Genomic DNA, 21879 nt, shown 5'->3' with positions numbered 1-21879 from the left:
AACCAGATCATCGCTCTCTCATTCTAGCCAATCAGCACCTGTATCTGGAAGCAAGCTCCAGGGAAATGCCTTCAAAGACTAAGTGAATTCTCTCAAGCTCTTGCCACCTGAGCAGTCCTTGGAATGACAAGCCTCACTAAGGCCAGGCCTTTTTCACAGACCAGGAGCTGGGGTCAGCAGTGGGCACGCTGTTGGGCAGGTTTGGATGAAGAAAGACATACGCTATAGTGGGGTAGCATAGAGATCAATTTGTGCTAAAAATAATGATAAAAACGTCAGAAAGGAAGAGGAATGAAAGGAAAGTCAGAAAGGAAAATGAGGACCTGTGCAAGTTATTCCAATCCTTCAGCAAAATGCTATTAAGATTTCAACTGAGTTTGTAAATTCTTTTATTTCAAACCTGCTCATAATTTTAAATCATCAATATTAGTATGGGTTGATTGTTCTACATGTTTGAAGATGATGATGCTACTAGTGGTGATTATCCTGGATGTATATGGATATAATTGAAAAACGTGTGCTTGTCTAGTGGTCTCCTATGTCATACAAAGAATTGATTTCAAACTGTAGCTATTTGAAGATATAATACAAAACCAAGAGTTTGATTTAAAAATAAACAAACACTTCTTAACCTGTATTTTCACAAACAAGTGATTCAATCACTTTGATTTAAAATTAACAAAAGGTCAATCAATTTGTTTAAAAACACAAGCACCATCTAATCGATTTATTGCCTGAACTATTTGCTTGAAGAAGCATCGTGGTATAATAAGGGACTTGGGAGTCAGGCAGCCTGGATTTGGGCTCCACTATACACCCACTGTAAGAACTTAGGTGACCTCTGAGCCTCAGGACACAAAAGCCTACGTCCTGGACTTCAGTGATAATCAAGTGAGATAACGTAGATAGAAATAAGTTTGTACACTGAAAAGTTCTCTATAAAATTCAGTCATTACTATTGGCAACTGTCACATAACCCTAAAGCCAAGTATTTGTCAACACTTTAAAATGCTGATACTATATTTGAAACATTTACTCATGGGAACTTTCCCATATTTGAGAACTTCTGTCCCTCTCCTGTCTGAATTATACATTCTAATAGTTTTCAACAGTGCCCTCTATTATCAATGTCATTCAGCACTACTGAAGATAAGCCTGACTACTGCTATAGTTAATAGAAATTCTCCCTTAAATGAGGTGCATCTGCTGTGACATCTGTTTAAAACCCATGAAGAAGATTCAATGTTCACAAGCAAATTGAGTAATTACTGTGTAATTACACTATAATTTGTATAGTCATTGATTCGCTTTCAAAATTCATATATTTTGAATATACTAAATATGAAAACCACCTGGGTTCTTCCAAAATGTGTATGTTCTTAAAATGGTCAATATAGGGACTCGAGCTAAACACCTGTGGCCAAAAAAATTTATTTTCCCTAGAAGAGAGAAAATTTTAGAATGGGAAGAAATGAAAGTGTGGAACAGAGATGATAATTGAGTGAGCAAGAAAGGGGAGGATATTTTGAAGGCATATTATATAAGTGCTTTCTCAGTCACTTCATAAAACCTGTGAAATCGCTAAATCTCACTGGTAAGAGAAAACACAGGAGGAAGAGAGATCAGAGAAGCAGGATTTCACCCATTCCAAAAAAAAACCCATCATTGGTAATAGCTATTTAGGTGTTGGGAAACTGTACCCAATGTAGAAGGTAGCAGAAATAATGATTCAAGAGATAGTATCTAATAGTACTTTATAATCACCCAGATTTACAGCTGTAAATACTGAGATACTGAATACTTCGCTAAGTGGTTGCAAAACATAGCTCCATGGTGCTTCCTCTAAATTTATTTTTAAAAAGCCAATCCACATATTATATTGAGCATGTAATGTGTACATGACTAGATATTTGGAGCAGCACAAGAATATAAACAAACAAGGCAGCAGCAGAGGATAGTGGAAGGAAGGCCGACTTGAGCCTGGCTGACATGAGTTTGAATCCTGCCTCTCCTGAATAGTTTTTGGGTTGAGCCAATAAAGCTGCTGATGGCCAACCATATTTAGGATACATAAACGGCAATTTTATGTTGTTCAAGAAAAAGGAATTGGAAAAGTCTCTTAAATACTCGGGGCCTCAGTTTCCTCATTGCTAAAAAGGAGGATGATTACTTGAGAATTAGAGAAAATGTTTATAATATGTGTTTATATAAATGCTTAGAAACTGTTTATGGTAGAAGGGATATAGACACCTTCTACCCTTGGTCCCCCCAGAGAATGCACTAAACAACACCATTGCTTTACAGATGGGAATGGGGACAAAGATGAGACAATGTTGCATAAATCAAAGCTGTGGGAGTCTCCCTCTGACCACTATATATTTAAAAATACAAAGTTCACTAAACATTTAACATTAGGAGCTTTATTAAAATGAGAGGACCCACATGTTAAAACAAAAGCATTTGCTGCTGCATAAACATGCAAGCAGATATATGTCCAGTCTCTAAAACCAAAATTCTATGCTGAACACCCACCTTCAATAAACAGCCTATTAAATTGAGTTACACTACAATTATATTAACAACCAAAGGTTCAATTTTAACAGTACACTACTTTCCAAACATATATGTTCTTCCACAGTCTTCAAAAGGTAAGTCCTATTTAGCAGCGAGACGCAACTTTAAGAAATGAAATTAAAATAATAATGCACCCCAAATCAGCTGGTCACATTTCTATCAGTGCCTTTGCTTTGCGGGAGGAGCAGCTGCATTCAGCAGCAACAGGGGAAGAGCCAGTGCCATTAGTCAGTTTGCTAGGTGGAAAGAAACAAGTTCAGTGGAGCAGAAAGGTCCCTGCCTCTCTGGAGTTGATGGAGAGAAGGAATGTGATTGGTTTCTAAAGGGGCAAGCAGAGGGGTGATGCATAATTTCACCTCCCCTCACTAAACATGCCTGTCTATCAGAGTTGAACCAACACCTTAGATTACACATTATGCAAATGACAGTGGCAATTTGGCACTTAATGCAATCTTCCTGCCAGAATTTAGATTCCCTCCCACTGTGGTGTGTAAAAAATGAAAATAAACTGTCCCCCTTTCCTTCGTTGTCTTCCTTGTCCTTGAAATATACTTCCTCCAAGCCCGCAGCTCAGAGGTTAAGCTATATGGCAGATGGCCATATCTTCTTGTAGAGGTCATGAGCTCAAAATTTCCAGAATAGGATATTAATTTGACAAAAACAAAAATAAAGGCAGCAATGACTCTTGTGGATTATACTGTGAGGATCTCAAGGAAATTCAGTTCCTTAAATGAAATTTAAAGATACTGCTGTTTCCTGCCAATGAGTCAGATGAAAACCACTACCCAGAGGAAACTTTCCTGATTTGCTCATTGAAAGTGACACTGGACAACATTGAGACCAACTATGTATGATATAAATTCATCTTTTCTCCCACCATTGAAATGAGCATGTCTTAATCTGGGGAAAGGAAAGCTAAAAGTTACTGATCTATCCTCACATAAGTACTACAAAAAATAATCGATTTGACTCCCACCAAGTCCCAGAGTAAACTGGAAGGTACATGCTGAAATTATAGGAATATAGCTAGTCTATAGATGAAAAATGTCATTTTTAAGTGAACATGATCAGGTCCTAGTACAAATTTCTAAGGAAATCCTGGGAACTCTCTTCCTGTAGTTTCTAAGATACATTTATATCTAAGATGTTGTGATTTATCCCTGGGGTAGATGATTGTCTGAAGTCATCTTTTAAGAATACTTCTAACGTTAAAACTTAGAATGTAAGGATGAAATCAGATTTTTTAACAAAAACAAACTCAATCTTGGACTTCTATATCAGTGAATAAATGAACTTTATTGGAGAGTTGATTATCTAAAAAGAGCATTTTCCTGGGCAAAATAGGGTCTCCATTTCAAAAAGACTCTCTGACACAAATGAAAACTCAAAAATAAAGAGAATTCAGGCCAGGGCAATGGAGTTCTGGGGAGTCATAGGATCTTTGTATCTACTCAGACTAAAAGGAACCTTCATTTTGTATCATGAAGACTTAATGCATGTAACCATCTTCTATATAAACACATGCCCACATTAGAAAACTTAAGCTTGATGTTAGTAAAGAGATGGCACCCAAATTTTTCTTTGTAAAAGTCAGCCCTATCTGAATAATGGTCTCCTTAGTGTATGTCCTTTGTAAGGGTATAATGTGGGAAGATGGAGGAAGATCAGCTTACACTGGCTTGTCTGTCCTTGAAAGGCACAGTGGGTCTCTTTTCCAGAAGATAACAAGTCTCTTAATAGATTCAGAGACTCAAGTTCTAGCTTTATATTCTACTGGTTCTTTTACTTTGATTATACATGGTTAATCTTTGCATAGACTTTCTCCTTACAAACTGTAGTAATAAAGTTTCTAAACTAATTGTGCTTATAAACACATCAAAATCCTAAGAAGCTATGCCATTGCCTTACATATTGCCATTTATTTCACTGAGAATGACAGATTGATAAACAAACCTGTGTGTGATACTCAGAACCTCTTTGAACAGCTTTTTTAAAAAGCCACTGCAGAGCAATCTCCTCCATCCATTGTCAAAACACAATATGGATCCAGTCAAGTTTTTCACCCTTAAGACAAGAAGGCTGACTTTTGTGGTTCATTCACATATCACATTTAATCATTGTGAGCTACTCCGTCTGAAAGGAGACCAAATATTTGAGACAATACCTTTCTATTCCTTTTTAGGATCATAAAGACAGTGGAATTAAACCTTTAATTTGGCATATTCCCCAGAGACACTGATATTATATGAATGCTCTTTTACATTCTCCAAGAAGCAATATGTATGGCCATAGTGACTTTGCCATACTTGCCTGAGCAGCCTCTGCAAAATGTGCAAATGAAACATATCAGCCATCTAATGAGGAGCAAAAGTCTTCTCCAAGCTCCCTCTTTTCTGAACAGAGGGTGAGAAGCGATACCAGGCTGTGTTAGCCAGCAGCCACTGAAGCCGTGTTTCTAATTAAGCAAGTAAAAAGCCCCAGACACAAAGAAATCTGAATGGTTACTGTGAATACAGATTTTTAAATTCTGTATTTGCTACTCAGAGCATATCTCAGGGAGAAGGGAAAATATGATAAACCACAGGAAATAAAGATGGAAGGCTAATATATTTAAGTTATTTTCCCTACCATAATGTATTTCCTTTAAAATATAATTGTCCCCCCTTTTTTTTTTTTTTTCTGGTTGTTTTGCTTAATCAAACACCAGAACTATTACCTTGACTTGTTCCAGGTTTTTAAACATATTGAACAAATGTGCTTTGGTGTTAAATGTTAAAGAACCTGAAAAAGAAAACCCAAATGAATTAAAATTTATTCCCTGAACTAAGCTTTATAAAGATACATATTATCACAAAAGTTACCCTCTACAAAGAATAGTAGGGACTTATTTTATCACCTCTTCTTCTAGACAATAAAAGCCAATGGTCAAAACAAAACAAAAACACTTGAGGTCTCTCCAGTGCCCATGCCATGTAACTCCAGCAAGTTCTTCCTACATCTGTCTGTACTGAGCAACAAATCTTTACAATAGCTATACATCCTTTATGGCATTTATATCATCACTTACAACACCATATTGAATTAAACTGCAGGTGACTACTCTCTAGACTTCAACTCCTTAGAGGACAGTATGTTAGTCAACATTCTATCCCCAGAAATGAGCATGGTGCCTGCACATAGTAGAGATGATAATAGCATTCTTATTGATAATAAATCTTATTAAAATTTTTGAATGTAGTTATAATTTTCTTTAAGTATTAAAATTAATATAATAGTATATTTAATCAATAACATGCCAAGACAGCTTTCCTGATATTTCTTTCATGTCCTTTTCATGAATGTGAAGTAAGCACTGTTTTTCTGTCTTCTGGCTGAGGAAATGATTGCGAAACAGGCATACAACTAGCAAATGGCATTTGAACTCAAGTTGTCTGTCTACCTGAGCTAGGGTTTTAACACCTCACAGTACTGACTCCTGATAGAAGTCCTTTAACAAAGGCTTTCCAGAGTTACAGTCAAAATCCAAAATCCTGGAAATTAAAACAAAATTTTGTAGCTGCAAATTTTCATAAACCTTTGATTCAGAGGTAGTTGAGGTACTTCCAGTCCAATTTGACTTCCTTTATATGAAATATTACTTCAAGGTGCATTACAGTTAGGGAAATTAGGATAAAAGGCAGTATCTTATCCTCCCAAGACAACATGCCTGGAGTAGAGCTTCATTTAGACCAGGGACATCCAGCCCGCCAAACTCCCTCATGTCACACCTGACCAGATGCCCAGAACTTCTATGGTGAATCTCCAGATCCAGTTCCTCAGCACCTGGCAGTCAGCTCAAATCATTATTGGGGTTGGCTCATCAAACAGACTGCCAAGAATGTGCTGATTCCCACCTCTTAATAAGTGCCCCTGTGGTGCCAAAGATACTATCTATGACGTAAATTATATGTGGCCATTCAAGAACAAGCTCTAAGATAAATAGCCTGGAAGACTTTAAGCAAAAGGCCCCCAGATCCCACACTATTCTCCTCTGCGTGTCAGAAGATTTGACTTAGTCCCGTTTTGTGGATTTGACCCATATGGCAAGTTTCAATTGCTCATATTGTTCCTCTGAAATATTAGTGGCCCAAGAATCAGTTGTAGTTGCAGAGTGACAAGCAGATTGGGAAGTTATGACTGTCAGCAGTGCCATGAGTATAATCTCGGGGACACTGGACAGCAGACTGTTATTGGTGCCTTTGTTTTCTGACACCTTAGTTGAGACATGCGAAGCTTCTAAGAAAAGGCTTTATAGTACCAAGAACACTGTCATCTGTTCTAATATTCACATCATGGGACTCTGAAAATGCCAACAGAGTAAACTTGGGAAGAACAGGAAGCCTGTTAGACTAAATATCCAACAGTGGAGGGATGATTGAAAACATCGAAATAAGGCAGACACTGGAAACCAAGTGGCAGGAGAGTAGCTAATAGCAAGCAAAAGTGCTGATGATGCTTGCTAAGTGGGAAAAAGTATGCGAAAATGTCCATACGACATGAGCCTATATTTATAAATTAAAATTTATAGACTGTAAATAGAGAAAAGGTCTACATCTGCTTGTCAACTGTGCTTATATCTGCTTGATAGAATTATGGGTGATTTTTATTTTCTTCTTTTTGCTTATGTTGATCCTCTAAATTCTCTGTCTTAAGTATGCATTGCACTAGTAAAACAAACACTTTCTGAAAAGCAATAATTTTTTTAAATACCCTGTTAGAAAAAGGAAAGTTAAGAAAATCAAGAGTAATAAGGTACTAGAATTACACAATTTTTTTTTAAAAACATGCTTTAATAGGCTTATGTTTATCTCATAAAGTAACCTAAAGACTGTGACCAGTCTGCCTTTTTCTAGATCACTTTTTTAAGAAACAAAAATATATACCAAAAATGCAGTGATAGTCATTTATAATTCCGAAAGGAAAGTAATGGAGCATCTTAAATATCTAATAGGGTATGACAGCCCAAACTGGGTTTCCAAGAAGCTCCTACTAACAAAATTCTGTGAGACATGTTATATCTCTGTCTGAGATTCTTAAAGGAATAGGTCATTTGTTTACTTAGTAAACATGTATGCAGTAAACACATCTGAAGAATTTTGTTTAACTCATTGTTTCCACTCATTGACATCTCACAACCCAGAGCGCTAAGGATTTGGACACACACTTTGACCATTCACGTGGTCTTTTTTTAGACTATGTGAATACATTACTCTTATTGAATATTTACTTATTTACTTAACTCTATGACCCAAATGGAAGATAAATAATAATCCTAATTTCAGACAATTGCCCAAAATCCATACTCTAGAGCTCCCCAGGAACTCAAAAGCATCTGTTAGTCTTCTGAGACTGCCATATGCCCAGAGAACCATGGAACCCATTATTGCTATTGTGTTTCATGCCTCGAAAATTTTCCAGTTTATAACAAGGTTATTCCTTATCCCATTCCTATTGCCGAAAAATGCAAATTATCCTCTTGAATCTGGCAACATATGGTCTCTGTAAGGAGTTTCCAAGCCTATTAAAACCGACCTAAAGTATCTCTAAAAATAATCTCATGGAAAGACAGTTTTGGCAGTGAAGTTGAATTGGCTCTGAACTTTTCAATGTACATACTCTTATCAATAGCTTGAATGTGACATAAGGTGGAGCATTTTGTTAGGAGATTCCACAGAAGAACATGGCACAGTAGCTACTACAAATAATGACTGTGGCTATGGCAACACAAGGTGAAAAGCACTATTTGCATCACTTTGTCGTTCCTTAGAGATCTAATTTACACATGTTCCTGCTGTAACTGGACAAGATGGATGGAATCATAAATGACCCACCACAACAGCAAGCCAGATAATTTATAAAAAATCGGTTCAGAGACATTCAGGAAAGAATAATTCAAGGATTTGACAGTTGACAACTTGTGAAAAACTTTGAAAAATGTTCACCTCAAAAAAGGTTCACATTCTGCATTATGTTTCCTGTTTTTCTTTTTTATTAGTGCTGAGTGTATGTTTGTGCATATGTGTGTATGTTTATTGTCTTCCACAGAAAATTGTATCCAGAAAATTTATTTTTAATCTAGAAACATTATAACAAAGTCATGAGTTCAGAAATTAAATCAGAGGCCAAAATTTGCTTGAATGGCATAGTGAAAAGGGCCAGGCATGGAAGAAAATATCATACACTCAAATGACAAAACACCTCTCGGTGTATCTTTCCAGCACATCACATAAATACTTCCTGTAGAACAGGGTCTGCTTCTCTATGATATCTCAACAAAAGGCTCTTACAGATGCTACTATTGGATGACAGATTTCTGCTTATGGCTATCTGGAAGACATTTACTCAACAATTATTTTTTCCATCAAGTATAGTATTTCTTGCACCCTAAAATTATGCTTAGGCATAGTGCTAAAGATAGACAGACATAATAATGACAGTAATAAAATAGTGATAAAGCCAGATAAAATCTTTTCTCTTACAGGGATTACAGTTTATCAAAGAGATGGAGTTAAAAGCAGTTGAGGAAACTAGCCTATCGATGAAGAGGTCTTTCCATATGAATTAAGGAAACAATAGACCTAAAATACAATTATGAAAGGAAAGTTATGAAAGTAGATTGAAAATGAAGAAACAATGACTGTATGGTGAAAAAAAACATACATACTCATGAGCAACGACTCCCTTTGCATTCTCAATTTCAACTACAGTTTACCATGAATCCAACACTCTGCCAAACTGAACAGTTCCCTGCTCTTCAAATGAATAAAGTAACACCTTTGTTTCTTTGCATATGCTTTCATCTTACCATTGAATGTCTCTCCCCACAATTAATTTTTCTGCATGAGATTTCTCTATCCATTCTTTCAAATTTGAGATCCAAGTCAAATTTTATATCTTCATGAACCTAATACAATCATTGCCATTAAGAACTAATTATTTCAGTTATAGTAGCATACTTCTAATTATTCCTTATTTCTACCCACATAGATTATAGTTAATATAGCTATATACTCCTAAAAGACAGGGAATTTGCATTTAGTTTGTACATTTAATTTAACATTTATAAATTTTAATTTCACTATTATCAAATATAATGAAGAGTAAATTCAAGGAAAAGCATAGTGGTCCTTTCTCAGTACCAAAAAGAAAACAAGTACAGAGAATAATAAGTTGTGTGCATGTCTCCAAATTCAACAGTAGGAACAGGTATGATGACTTATAATTTTAGAAATGAAATGAATATTACAAAAAAAGAACCAATGAATTCTCAGCAGTTTCTGAATGTGTACTTATGGTGGCCTGTTTTTAAAAGAAGGCTGCCTAGTTACCAGTGAATTTACCTAGTAGAAAGGCACAAGAGTTCTCTGAAAGAGATAATCAGTTGTCATCCAGGACATTTTGTCCTAAGCAAGATAACAATAAGAGGGCCATGTGATGTTCAGTCAAAAGACATATGCCATTCATTTTAGACGGCATAGAGAAAATAGAGCTTTTAAATTTAATCTTCAGTAGGCTACTTCTCACATGAGCAATGCCATGTAGCATTTTCCAAGATGAGTACAGCAGGGGCTTATTTATTTATTTTGTGATAGTTGGTAGTTCTCTCAAGCAATGCTTAATTGGCCAGCAATTAATAATAAAAATTAAATTCTATTTTTAAAGTTTATGTACCTCTCAATCAGCCTGAAAACTAGATTATCATTATTTTATTTTGTACTTAAAGAAGTAGAAAGAATGGTATATGGCTTTGGGTTTTTAGTTGCAAACAATAGAATCTACCATGTTTAAAAGAATTTGTTGAAAGGCATTAAGTAGTTCACGGAATCTTGGCGAAGGCAAGTTCCAGATTTGGTTACTAACCAGCTAAAAGAACATGATCATGAACCATGCAGCCCAAATAGTGTCTGACAATTCTTTGGAGCTGCTTGGAGTTGTACTGGTCTGTAGCCTGTAACCACAAAAGCAGGAGGTGAGCTGCTGGCCATCGAATGAAACTTCATCTATATTTGCAGCCGCTCCCTAGTGCTAGCATCACTCACTGCCTCAGCTCCACCTCAGATCATCAGGCATTAGTTCTCATAGGAGCACTGGTCCCTGGTGCCAAAAAAGTCGAGGACTGCTGCTCTACATCATTAATCATTAAGGAAATGGAAATGGAAATCAAAGCCACAATGAGATATTACCTCACACCCGTTAGAATAGCTATTGTCTAAAAGACTAGAAATAACAGGTGTTGGCGAGGCTATGGAGAAAAGGGAATCCTTCTGCACTGTTGGTGGGAGTATAAATTGGTGCAGTCACTTGAAAAACAGTCTGGCGTTTCCTCAAAAAATAGAACTGCCATATGACCCATTAATGCGACTGCTGGTTACTATCCAAAAAAAAAAAAAGAAAAGAAAAACAGCAACCTAAAAAGATATATATACCCCCTTGTTCATTGCAGCATTATTAACAATAGCTAAGCTATGGAAATAACTTCAATGTCTATTGATTTATGAATGGATAAAGAAATCATGGTATACATATCCAATGCAATATTACTCAGCCATTAAAAAAATGAAATCTTGCCATTTGTGAAAACATGGATGGAGCTCAAGGGCATTAAGCTAAGTAAAATAAATTGGATGGATAAAAACAAATACTACATGATCGCTTTTATATATGAAGTCTAAAAAAAATTAAGCAAACAAATTCATAGATACAGAGAATAGATTGGTAGTTGCCAGAGGGAGGTGTGGAGTGTGGGAGAAATGGGTGAACTGTTTTTTTTTTTTTTATTTTTAGTTTAAAAATATCGAATAACATAAAAATATTATTTTAAAACAATTAGTTACTGAATGTCATAATCTCGATTTAACAAATCTTAATAATGATGTGCCTTGATAATCTACACAGTCATGAAAATGATTACATTTTTGATTGAGGATAAATGGTAGAGAATGGAAAGTGAGAATTTTTTTCCCTCTAATCTGATTATTCTACATTTGTGTGGTTCCATGTGGTTTTTTTTAAAGATTATTATTTCCTTTCAAAACTGACTTGTTTCTAAGTGTACTTAGAGACCTTTTCTAAATTCTGCTTGAACAAAACTTTCAAACTGTCTTATGCACTTCAAATTATTCAAGCAAATATCTTGAAATCTCTTAGAAAAGTCACCTGTACCATCTGTCCAGGACTTAATGAAAAAAAAAAAAATGACTATTCAAATCTAGTTCTTACAATAGTATGGTGGTTACCAGAGGGGAAGGGGAATGGGGGAAGGTGGAAGAGGATAAAGGGGTCAAATACATAGTGATGGGAGGAGATAATATAATATTCACACAATATAATATTCAGATGATGTATCATAATATTGTACACTTGAAACACATAACCTTATTAACCAATATCACCTCAATAAATTTAATTTTTAAAAAAATCTAGTCATAAAACAAAATGTAGCTTCAGAATTTCATGAAAGGTCATCTCTAAAGGGTCAAGTAAAACATGCTTTGAATGGGACTTTACAATGTTTCAACGGTTTCAGAAACAGCCTGATGTTTCACATATAAAGAAACATAAAACTTTCATATATGTAGGTGAACAAAAAGCACAGAATCATTGTTTATTTTTTGTTGTCATTAACAAAACCTGTCCTTTATCCCTGATAATTTTGTCTACTATGCCGACATCTTAATTTAAGAAACTGGATTCAAAAGCTTATGTTTGGAAATATATTTTGTACAAGGAAAAAACAAAAAAGCAGAAGGAAGGCAAATGTCTCCTGTTTTGGTATAAGCTTACCTTAATATCCCATCTGCCCTGTCTGAGAGAGAGAACAGTGCTGAAATGGAAAGAGATGCAAAGCTCATTGATCTCTGATTTACCTTTCTAGTTAACAGTGTTCAAAGATGATAGAATGTGAAGAGCAGGTAGAAACGTAGTGAAAAGAAGAAAACACAAATGACCACCAGAAAGGTGAGCAGAGCAACATGTGAGTGCAGTAGGAAGGAATCCTAGACAAGAGTTGAAAAAAGAGAGTGACCAAGTGTGTCAAAGCAGCTGAGAGCAGGGAAGCTTAAGCTGGGAAGGTCTCATGTCCTTACTCAGAATGGCATCATGTGCCCTGCTGATAGACAGCAAGAATTCGATAGGCAAGGAAATAGAGAAAAGCAGGAGAATACACTCATTTAGGGGCCCCAGATATTAAACAAAGGAGAAAACTATGACAATAATTGAAAGCAATGCCACAATCAAGAGAAGGCTTTGCTGCTGTCATTCTTGTTGTTTGTCTAAGCAGAGACAGACAAGAACTTCTGGAGAAAATAGAAAAGCCAGTGGGAATAGGGAGACTGAAATTCCAAACCTAGAAGAGGCCTTTGTCAAGTGGCTTGAGAAAACAGACTCGTGACAGAATTTCTGTCAGTGAAGGTTAATGCAAATTTAAAACTAAGAGAGATTTTAGTAAGGAAAATGTTTCCAAAAAGATCTCGTGGCAGAACTACATCTTGAATCTTTTTTATTGATTGTCAATCCTGTGCTTTGTCCAGGAGACCAAATTGTCTCAGGCTCTTTGATAATGAGACCTTACCCTACAATGTTTAAAAGCTCAGGAGGAAGAATAAAGGTGGTAGACAATGATGGAGAATTTATGCAGTGGAGCAGAGAGAATGGAAGTGACACAGGAATGAGAATTGAACTGCAAAGTCCTTAGGAGAGATTAATATTGTTATTTCAGCCCATGTAATCCAAGTTAGAGGAGGGCAAAGGTAGCCTCAGACCAATTCAAGTGCTATATAAAGCTGACCGTGTGTGGTGAAGAGTTCAAGGCACCAGTAGGATGCAAACTGGTAGGTTCAGTGTCAAACCATTAGGAAAACAAGAAAGAAGGGAACATGTAGAAATTGAAATCTCAAGCTCAAAATTAGTGTCTGGTGAGGGTGAAGCTGAGTAAGCACATGTTTGGTGAATAACGTGTGGGGAGAGATGCTAGGGATTGGCAGAGGAGAGGCCTGTGAAGAATCAACTAGATGACCCAAGATGAGAATAAAATAAATGGCAGTACTTCCGTCTTATTGGCCAATGGTTACTAATTGAAGAAAATTGTACAAAACCCGCCCACAGATTTCAAAACAAATGGGCATGTTTTAAAAGCTACTCTGCCAAACAAAACTATCATTGTCACCCAAGCTTTGTTTTGGGTGTATTTCTAGACCAATTCATAAAGATGATCTTAATGGTAAATATTTATAAGTCCCTTAGTTAAATAATGGAATGATGATATACTTTGTTACATATTTTGGATAGGTGCTATTATAACCCTGACAATCCTGTGAATTAAAAAAATGATGAACCTTGTATTGGCTTTGTCTTAAACATCTGTAAAATAATCATGGTGTAGCCATTCAGGCTTAGTGTACATACAATGTTAATTCTGGCTTTGTATATGCTACTCAGAGGCCTATTAAATCTGGTAGATTTTTGATATTCTAAAGTTATATTTGAAAAAGTTCTAATTTTATATTACACTAATATTAATAATAATAGTCATAATGGCATTTCCTCTAACTTGTGTAACCCCTTTTTTAACTGAAATATAAAACCTTTTTATATAGATATTATAAAATGCAATCAAAACTTCTTATGAAAACAGTCAACTGGGAATGCCAGCCTTTTGGTGGGGGGGAGGCAACAGCCAAAGTAAAAAAAAAAAAACTGCTTTTGCACTAACTTGTCAGGATGCATTGACTGACCATTTTCATGAAATATTTTATAAGTGATCATCTCTGGATTTGTCTTTATCATGTTTATATTAATAATACTTTTCATTCAGGTAGCAGTATTCAGTTTAAAAAGTATTTTCATGTTCAGTATTTTGTATGATCCTTACAATGACCCTGCAAAGTGTGGCCAGGTGTTATTCTCATTTTATAGGTGAGGAAACAAGGCAGAGAGGTACACTGAGTTCAGAATCAATGACTAAAAATCAAGACGTTGAATCCAGGTCTCCCAGGGCTGGAAAATTGGCTGCCTACAAAATCATTTCCCTTGACATCATCTACATAAAATTATTTTGGGCTGTTATGTATTCCAATAAATTGATATTGTATAAAGGAGCATTAGAGTTAGAAAAGAAAAAAAGGAAAACAAAAATTGTAAATTAGCTTCTGTATGTTATCAGTTGCTGCATGATACTAATATCATTCTTTTAAAAATGGCCTAAAATAATAGTATCTCTCTCTGTGATAAGCTAAGAAATACCACCTTAGACTTTGTAAATTTTAGATAGCAAATATATTAACATCTTTCTGGTTTCTAAAAATATCTATTCATATTAGCTTCCTCCCAAAATAATGGGCCAAATGAATACTCTTTTTGGTATCACCATAATTCATCATTTTTAAATTCTCCCAGCAGCTGATTTCATTAGTGAAATGCCTTTCCTCTCATCCTTTTCCACATCTGTACTAAAAAAATCTTGGCATATCCTTTCCCAGTGGAGAAGTCCTACCCAACCACATTGCCAGGCTTCCAGACTCTTATGCTTAAATAAGTGATTGCTTTGCCCATCTTTTAAAATTTACCTTGTACAAGGCCATCGAGGTACAATATTCAACACTGCAAAGGAAGCCAAGCATTTATTTAAACTAATGAGATACTTTCATTTTCATTTTTCCCTGAGAGGATTGCAGTGATGTTTAAAACGTCTCTGAATTCTAGAACTAGGGCAACATATTGATTTGAAGAAAGCTATAATCATCCCTTCTAATTTGAAGTGCACTTTTTCTGCAGTGAAACAGAGTGTAGCTTTCAGAATCACAAGGGCCCTAAACCCACACAACGATATCCTCATCCTAACCACTTCTCTTTCAAGCTGGTCCCATCCTTCTGAATGCAGGGATTTATAAAGACCTTTTCAATAAATTTCAAGGTATATTGAACTAAAAGGAGAAAGGTTCAAATAATTTCTTCCAGATTTAGGAGGGAAATGATTTCAACTGCCAAGTCATGATGAATATCACCTTTTGCTTTCCGCCACTGCCTCATTGCAGATGATCTGTTAGGCAAGTTCAATTATGGGGTCTCATAAAAGGATTCATAATTAAATTTTTAAAGGAACAAATTAGCTCTTTGTCTTTCTGTAGCAGAAGAGTCAAAACACTTACTTCTATGAACAGTGAGGAATTTTGACTTCTATGGGTATAATGCCTTCCACAGCCCAGAGAGGCTTACTTCAAAGAAAGGCTAGGAGAGAAAGCCAGCCCTCTGGGTTTTGGAGAGATAATAAGTTAGCAAGCTGTATAACATGATGGTTTACGAAATTCTTCCTTCAAGGACCATTATCTAGTGCTAATAGTGCTTTATTTCTTCCTCTCCTGTGCTTATTTAGAACATAATTACAAGAGCAAGAGGATGGGAGGGAGTTGGGCATCAAGATAATCATTCGCCAAATTAATGCAGCCAAGTAGAATCTCTGGCCTTTGGGGCTCATTTATCAATTAGTTCTACTGCTGTCTGAGTTCCTATATTTCCCTGTAGAATGAAGGGGTTTTTTTCACTCACACACCAGCTCTGAGGAAAGTCATTTGAGACCAAAACATTTTTCAGAAAGAATCCCTTTTACCCTACTTAATATCATGATATACTATACGGCCAGCTTCTCATCCATTTTAAGAGCATTTCATAAGCACTAGTAGTTAGCCCTTCCTTTCTCTTTCTTTTTTCTGAATTTCTATTTTCCTTTCTTTCTTCTCTTTTTATTAATTAAAATTATTTTTTTCCCCCAAGCTGGCTTATCTTTCTGCACCATGTTTTCAAAGTTATTGTGTGGGTTTTAATGTTAAAACCACTTTCTGAGTGCCCTGTGGTCTTGGACTATTTAAAATTGGCTATGAATAATAGAAATATTGGCAGTGTTTCATACCTGTGGGGGTGACAGGAGTATTGTTTTTATTCCTCAGATGCTAGCTGGTATCTCAGGAACTATTGGCCCCAGCCTTTTGGGAAATGTACCACAGTTCTGGCTTATCTTTCTCAACTAATTAGTGTTTCTAAAAGGAAAGAGAAAGTGTCAGGAGTGGAGGACTACTTAAAACTATGCCATATTCTTCACGTGGTTTTAAAAACATTATCTGAACTAGCTTTTTTTTTTAATCTAAAAATAAACCAAACTTTTTGTCCATTTACACACTCATGTTTTATTCTTCTTTGAACACTAATTACAAATGTTTCATCCTTGAAAATTTGGCTTACCAAAACCTAAGAATTTACTTGCTCAAATCAAGAAAATAAAATGTGGAGGAAAGAGGTCTTATGAAACAAAGTATTTCATTTTTCTGATTCCCAAGAAAGTAGGTGTTACGGTTTGAATTGTGTCCCCCCGAAAAGATATATTCGAGTCCCAACTGCCAGGAATTCAGAATGTGACATTAATTGGAAATAGGGTTCTTTAGAGGAGTAATCAAATTTAAATGAGGTCATTAGGGTGGGTCCCAATCTAATATGACTGGTGTCCTTATTAAAAAGGGAAATTCGGACACAGAAACACACAGTGAGAAGATGAGGCCAGAGATCTGTGTGATGATCTGTAAGCCAGAAGTGCCAAAGATTACCAGAAAACCCCCAGAAGCTAGGAGAGAAACATGGAACAAGTTCTCCCTCACAGCCCTTAGAAAAAACCAGCCCTGTCAACATCGTCTTTGACTTCTAGCCTTCAGAACTGTTAGAAAACACATCTGTGTTGTTTAAGATACCTAGTTTGTGGAACTTTGTTACAGCAGTTCTAGAAAACTAATTCAGTGCATAGCCTATGTCTCTAGTAGCTAAGGGCATCTGCAGGAGTGGTTGGATGGCCACAACTGGAAAACAGGAAGCCAAGAAGATCCAAAAGATCACGGAGGGGCAGAGGTCAAAACCAAAAGGATGTTTCTCACAAAGCATTAATTTCAAGGAGCCAAGCAAAGAAATAAGACCTAAGCAAAGAAATAAGACCTTAGTTAAAAACTCAAAGATTGAACCAGAATTTGCAAGGCATTCTGTTCTCAGCTCAGATGTCACCTCCTCGGAGAATGATCAGTTTATCTAAAGTGGCCCCCTTCACCTCTGTTCAGTCTCTATCCCATTGCCCCCACTTTATTTACACCACAGTACTTACTGCTACCCAAAATTATTTTTGCGATCATTTATCATGTGTTTCATTTTCTGCCTCCCTCCTCTAGAAAAGCTCTAGTGTCTTACAGCTTGTAGAACAGTGCCTGGCATCTAACAGGTGTTCAGTACATCTTTGATGAACAAATGAAGTATATTTGAAAGCCACAGGGGAATCATAACCTGGAGGTATTATATTTCTGAGACACCTGAGAGTCCAAGCAGGCCGTTTGGTGGGGCCCTGCAGCCTTTCCTGTGGATGTAAGGAAGATGGAATATTTGCCAAACCAACTAAGTGACAACCAAGGCATAGGAAATCAGTATGGACTTGTACCTGCCTGAACCCTGATGGAAGAAAACATGAACTTGGCACCCCAAATTATGCATAGGCTACCCAGAAGACAACCCACCCGCTCCGAGTCTTACCTCTGGTGATACAACAAGATAACTTTAACAAATTTAGGGATGTCTTTAAAAAAAAAAACAAATTAAAATAACAGAGTCCACCATGCAATTTCTAAAAGAAACAAGTGCTTCTTAAATTGAAAATTCTGCCCCATTAACTTCCTGAAAGGTGAAGGTGGATAGTTTCTGGAGAGTTCTGCGAATAAGGCAATCTGCGATGAAGCAAGGCCCTTGGGGGAAAAATCTTTCGAGTGTTCTAGCGAATGTTTCTGTTTAGATGTATGGCAACTTCATGTGTCATCAGTGTCCATGGTTGTGGAAAGACTCCTAAAAGGAATGACAAATGCTGGATGTGCAACTTTCTGTTTTACTGCTACATTAACATGTTAGTTAAACAAGATTTAAAAAAAAAAAAATCCTCCAGAGGATTGTGCTTTGTGACACTTAGCTCCTTCCCCAGAACTTTTCAGTTGACATCTTTGCCTTTCAGTGGACCTTTGGCTTTGAGTTTTCCAGAAAGAAAATAGAATTATCTACCAGGAAAATCTGTACAGTATAGTTACTAACCTTAGGCAAACAAACCCAAAGCAAACAAACCCCAAAATTTATGCCAATCCTATGTATTTAGAAGAATATATGTGCTCTGGATACCAAATCATGAACTGATGACCTGACATAATCCCCTCATCCCCATAGATCCTCCTTTTTGTATTGTAACACCCTCTGCCTGTATCACACCATTTCCCCAGAAACTCAAATAATTGGTGATGGTCATTAATACCTATAACATATTTGGTGATAAAACAGATGTTATTTTTGCCCTTATTGTATACTAAGGCTACTAAGGTTCAGAAATGCACATTGCAAGTTAGGATTACTCAAAGAGTAAAACACAGACATCTGGCCTGTTACCAACTACTTCATCCAACATATGTGAAATTACTCTTTAGAGTTAAATGCACCATGCTACTCTCTCATCTTTTTACTTATATTACTAGTTTTGATCAAGGCATATTTTCGTGTTTCTTTGGCCACCTGAAAAATCTGTTTTGCTGTAAGCAAAAAGGACAATTTTAGCACCCTTTTATCATTATCTTTGGCCACTCTTTAGCTTCTAGGCTGATTCCTTTTCCTATTTCAAATCCTCTGTTTTGTAGCTGATGACTTGCGTTTACTAGTAACCAAGATATAACACTGTGTCTACTTTTGTTCTCATGTTTGAAAAAAATAAAAAGGTCAATAGAAAGAGTGATTCTTTCTGTGTATGCGTGTATGTGTTTCAGGAGGTCAGAGAAAGGGAATAGAAAGGTTTTTCTGAACTTCTTCAGCAGTTGCAGCTCTCCGCCCCGCCCCCGCCCCCGCCCCACTCCCAAGTATCTTTAAGTTTTAAAATGCTCTTTGCAAATCATCATTTGTTTGTAATTAAGAATCCCCACAGAATTGCTGTAGTGCGGTGTGTAGCATACCAAAACAAATTAGAAAAAGTCCAAGCCATGAACACATGTAAGGAAATGAATGTGTGGATCCCTGAGAGACTAGCAGCCTGAGATACTCCCTGCTACCCAGGGCTTTCCCATCCAAGACTTTGCCTGTTGTCCTAATAGGACTTAGAAAGTTTGAAATGACTAATAACTACTTATTCAATAGCTGTGTGATCTTGAGCAAGCTACTTAATATTTCTGAATTTTCATTCCATCATCTGTAAAACTGAGAAAATACCTCTCTTGCAACACAGTAGGAAATGAAGCTCTGTAAAATGTGTGCCATAGAATACAGCAGAGAGCACAGCGCGTGGTGTACATATTCATTTTAAAATGAGGCCTATAATAACAGTGATATGAAGTATCATGTTTGTTATGTCTAGAGAAGAATGCTTATTCTTCAATGAAAAGTGTTTATAAATACATAAACTTAATCTCGATCTCACCTATTTCTCTTCTATTTCTCCCTCTTTTAGCTCTGTCTAAATATTCTGGTACCTGTGTCTACGGAGTCCCTCCCCCCAGAAAATCACACAGAAAGGTATTGGAGAAAAATCATCACTTATTCTTCTGGGGCATAGAACTATGAGAGAAAGAAATCCTTAATATGGAAGAATGAATGGCTATTGAAATCAGTGGACGAGATTTGGGGGAGGTAAAAACCTCCCTTCCACCCTGTAGACTGCAAAGATGGGTAACCAGCTACTCAGCTCAGAACCATTTCCAGATGCCACTCACCGACTCCCACTTGTCTAATTAGCCCCGAACCATACCACTCCCCGGCTCCTCCTCCTCCTCATCCTGTCCTCTTCTCTTATTCTACTGTTTGCAGTCCTGGCACACACCATGCACTCTCATTTTATGACTTTGCACGTACTGTTCCCTTTGCCTGGAATGTCCAACTCTCATCCAGATAATTCTTAGTTGTCCTTGAAGATTCAGCTTAGATAACTTTTCTGAACTTTTCATGGCATCTTCCTAAGAGTTAACTCATCATCTGACTCTGCGATGGGATGGAGGAATGGGATTCACAATGCAGCCTATGAGAATGGTGCCCTGTGGAGTTGTACTGTGCACAGTCTGCAGAACTGTGCCTGCTTCTCTCACATCTTGACCACCAGCCCACCTCTATGTCCTCCAGTAGCCTCGTGATAGAAATTTTTATTCCACGTTTTAATCATTTACTTGAAGTCTTTTCTCATAGACAGAGTTCCTTAAGGAGGAGTACGGGTTCTATTTCTGTTTTTTCCAATACTTTTCACACACCAGCAACCCTCCATTAACAGCCTGGTTAGTGGCTACAGTAGAGACCTTGGTCAAGAGCCTCTTCTCTTTGCATCGCTTAATGGCTTAGTCATAAGTGGCTCACAGTTTAGTTGGAAAGTATGAAAGGTAACAAGGGCTATATGATGACAAAGACAGGCTAATAAGAATCAGCTAAGTAGACTAGAATAATGGTAGAGAAAGTTTGGTTTCTAGTGCCATCTTGAGACTCACTCACATTCTTTTGGAATTCAAATGGAGGTGATATCTGTATACACGAAAGCTGAGAAGTCCCTTTCTAAACTCTATTGCTGGTTTCTCTCACTTCCTTTTGCCTACTGTTTAAAGTTTCAAAGCTTACTGCACATTGCATCCTTTTTTATTAGCTTTGGAATACCTCAGAGCAGAAATTTCCTCCAGGAGGCCAAGGATACTGGAGCCTATATTTAGAGAGTACTTATTATGGGTTGGATGAAGGCTGTATGGATTGAACTATACCTAGAGTCATGCTGCTTGAAACTGTTCTAATATTCAGTTTGAACCACACTGAGTTATTGCTGGCCTCATGTATGGATCATATATTCACAATCAGCTCTTGGCTTAGACAAGAGGATATATGTATTATCTCTGCTGTTGCCCATCATGTCTTCATTTCATATGACTTTTGTGCTTAGAAGCATGATTTTCAATCTGTAATCCCAGCTAAATTCCTTCAACACAGTCTGTACACTTAAGTGTATGGTTTTCTTTGAAGCAGACTTTGTTGAAATTGTCATCTATTATCTGCTCGCTCTGTCTTCCAGGACTACCACATTTTGCTGTAACTAGGAAGGAGAGACAATTTTTTACATGAGTGAACTTTGTAACTGGGCACTTATTTTTAACTGGCATGACAGCAGCTGAAGTTCTAGAAAAGATTTGAGTTCTGAAGGACAACTCTTTTATTTGAACACCAATTAAAGTGCCCTGTGACATCTTCATTGAAGTTGTG

The 21879-nt window shown here is 36.7% G+C and overlaps 1 protein-coding gene across 10 annotated transcripts in view; it reads left to right on the top strand.

The window, feature by feature from the left end:
• The window catches only part of B3GALT1 (beta-1,3-galactosyltransferase 1), a 574903-nt gene that overhangs the window by 446621 nt on the left and 106403 nt on the right, over nucleotides 1–21879 (top strand). For 9 of the 10 annotated variants that reach the window (XR_004955560.1, XR_001599483.2, XR_004955559.1 and 6 more), the window contains one exon: nucleotides 20102–20166. The exons of the other annotated variant lie outside the window; for it this stretch is intronic. The gene's annotated coding sequence lies outside the window, so the exon portion shown is untranslated. The remainder of the gene's footprint in view (nucleotides 1–20101; nucleotides 20167–21879) is intronic. 10 annotated transcript variants of the gene reach the window in all.

The sequence above is a fragment of the Rousettus aegyptiacus genome, unplaced genomic scaffold (genome assembly GCF_014176215.1).
Source record: "Rousettus aegyptiacus isolate mRouAeg1 unplaced genomic scaffold, mRouAeg1.p scaffold_m13_p_2, whole genome shotgun sequence".
Lineage (NCBI taxonomy): Eukaryota > Metazoa > Chordata > Mammalia > Chiroptera > Pteropodidae > Rousettus > Rousettus aegyptiacus.
This window is presented reverse-complemented; position numbering and strand designations above follow the sequence as displayed.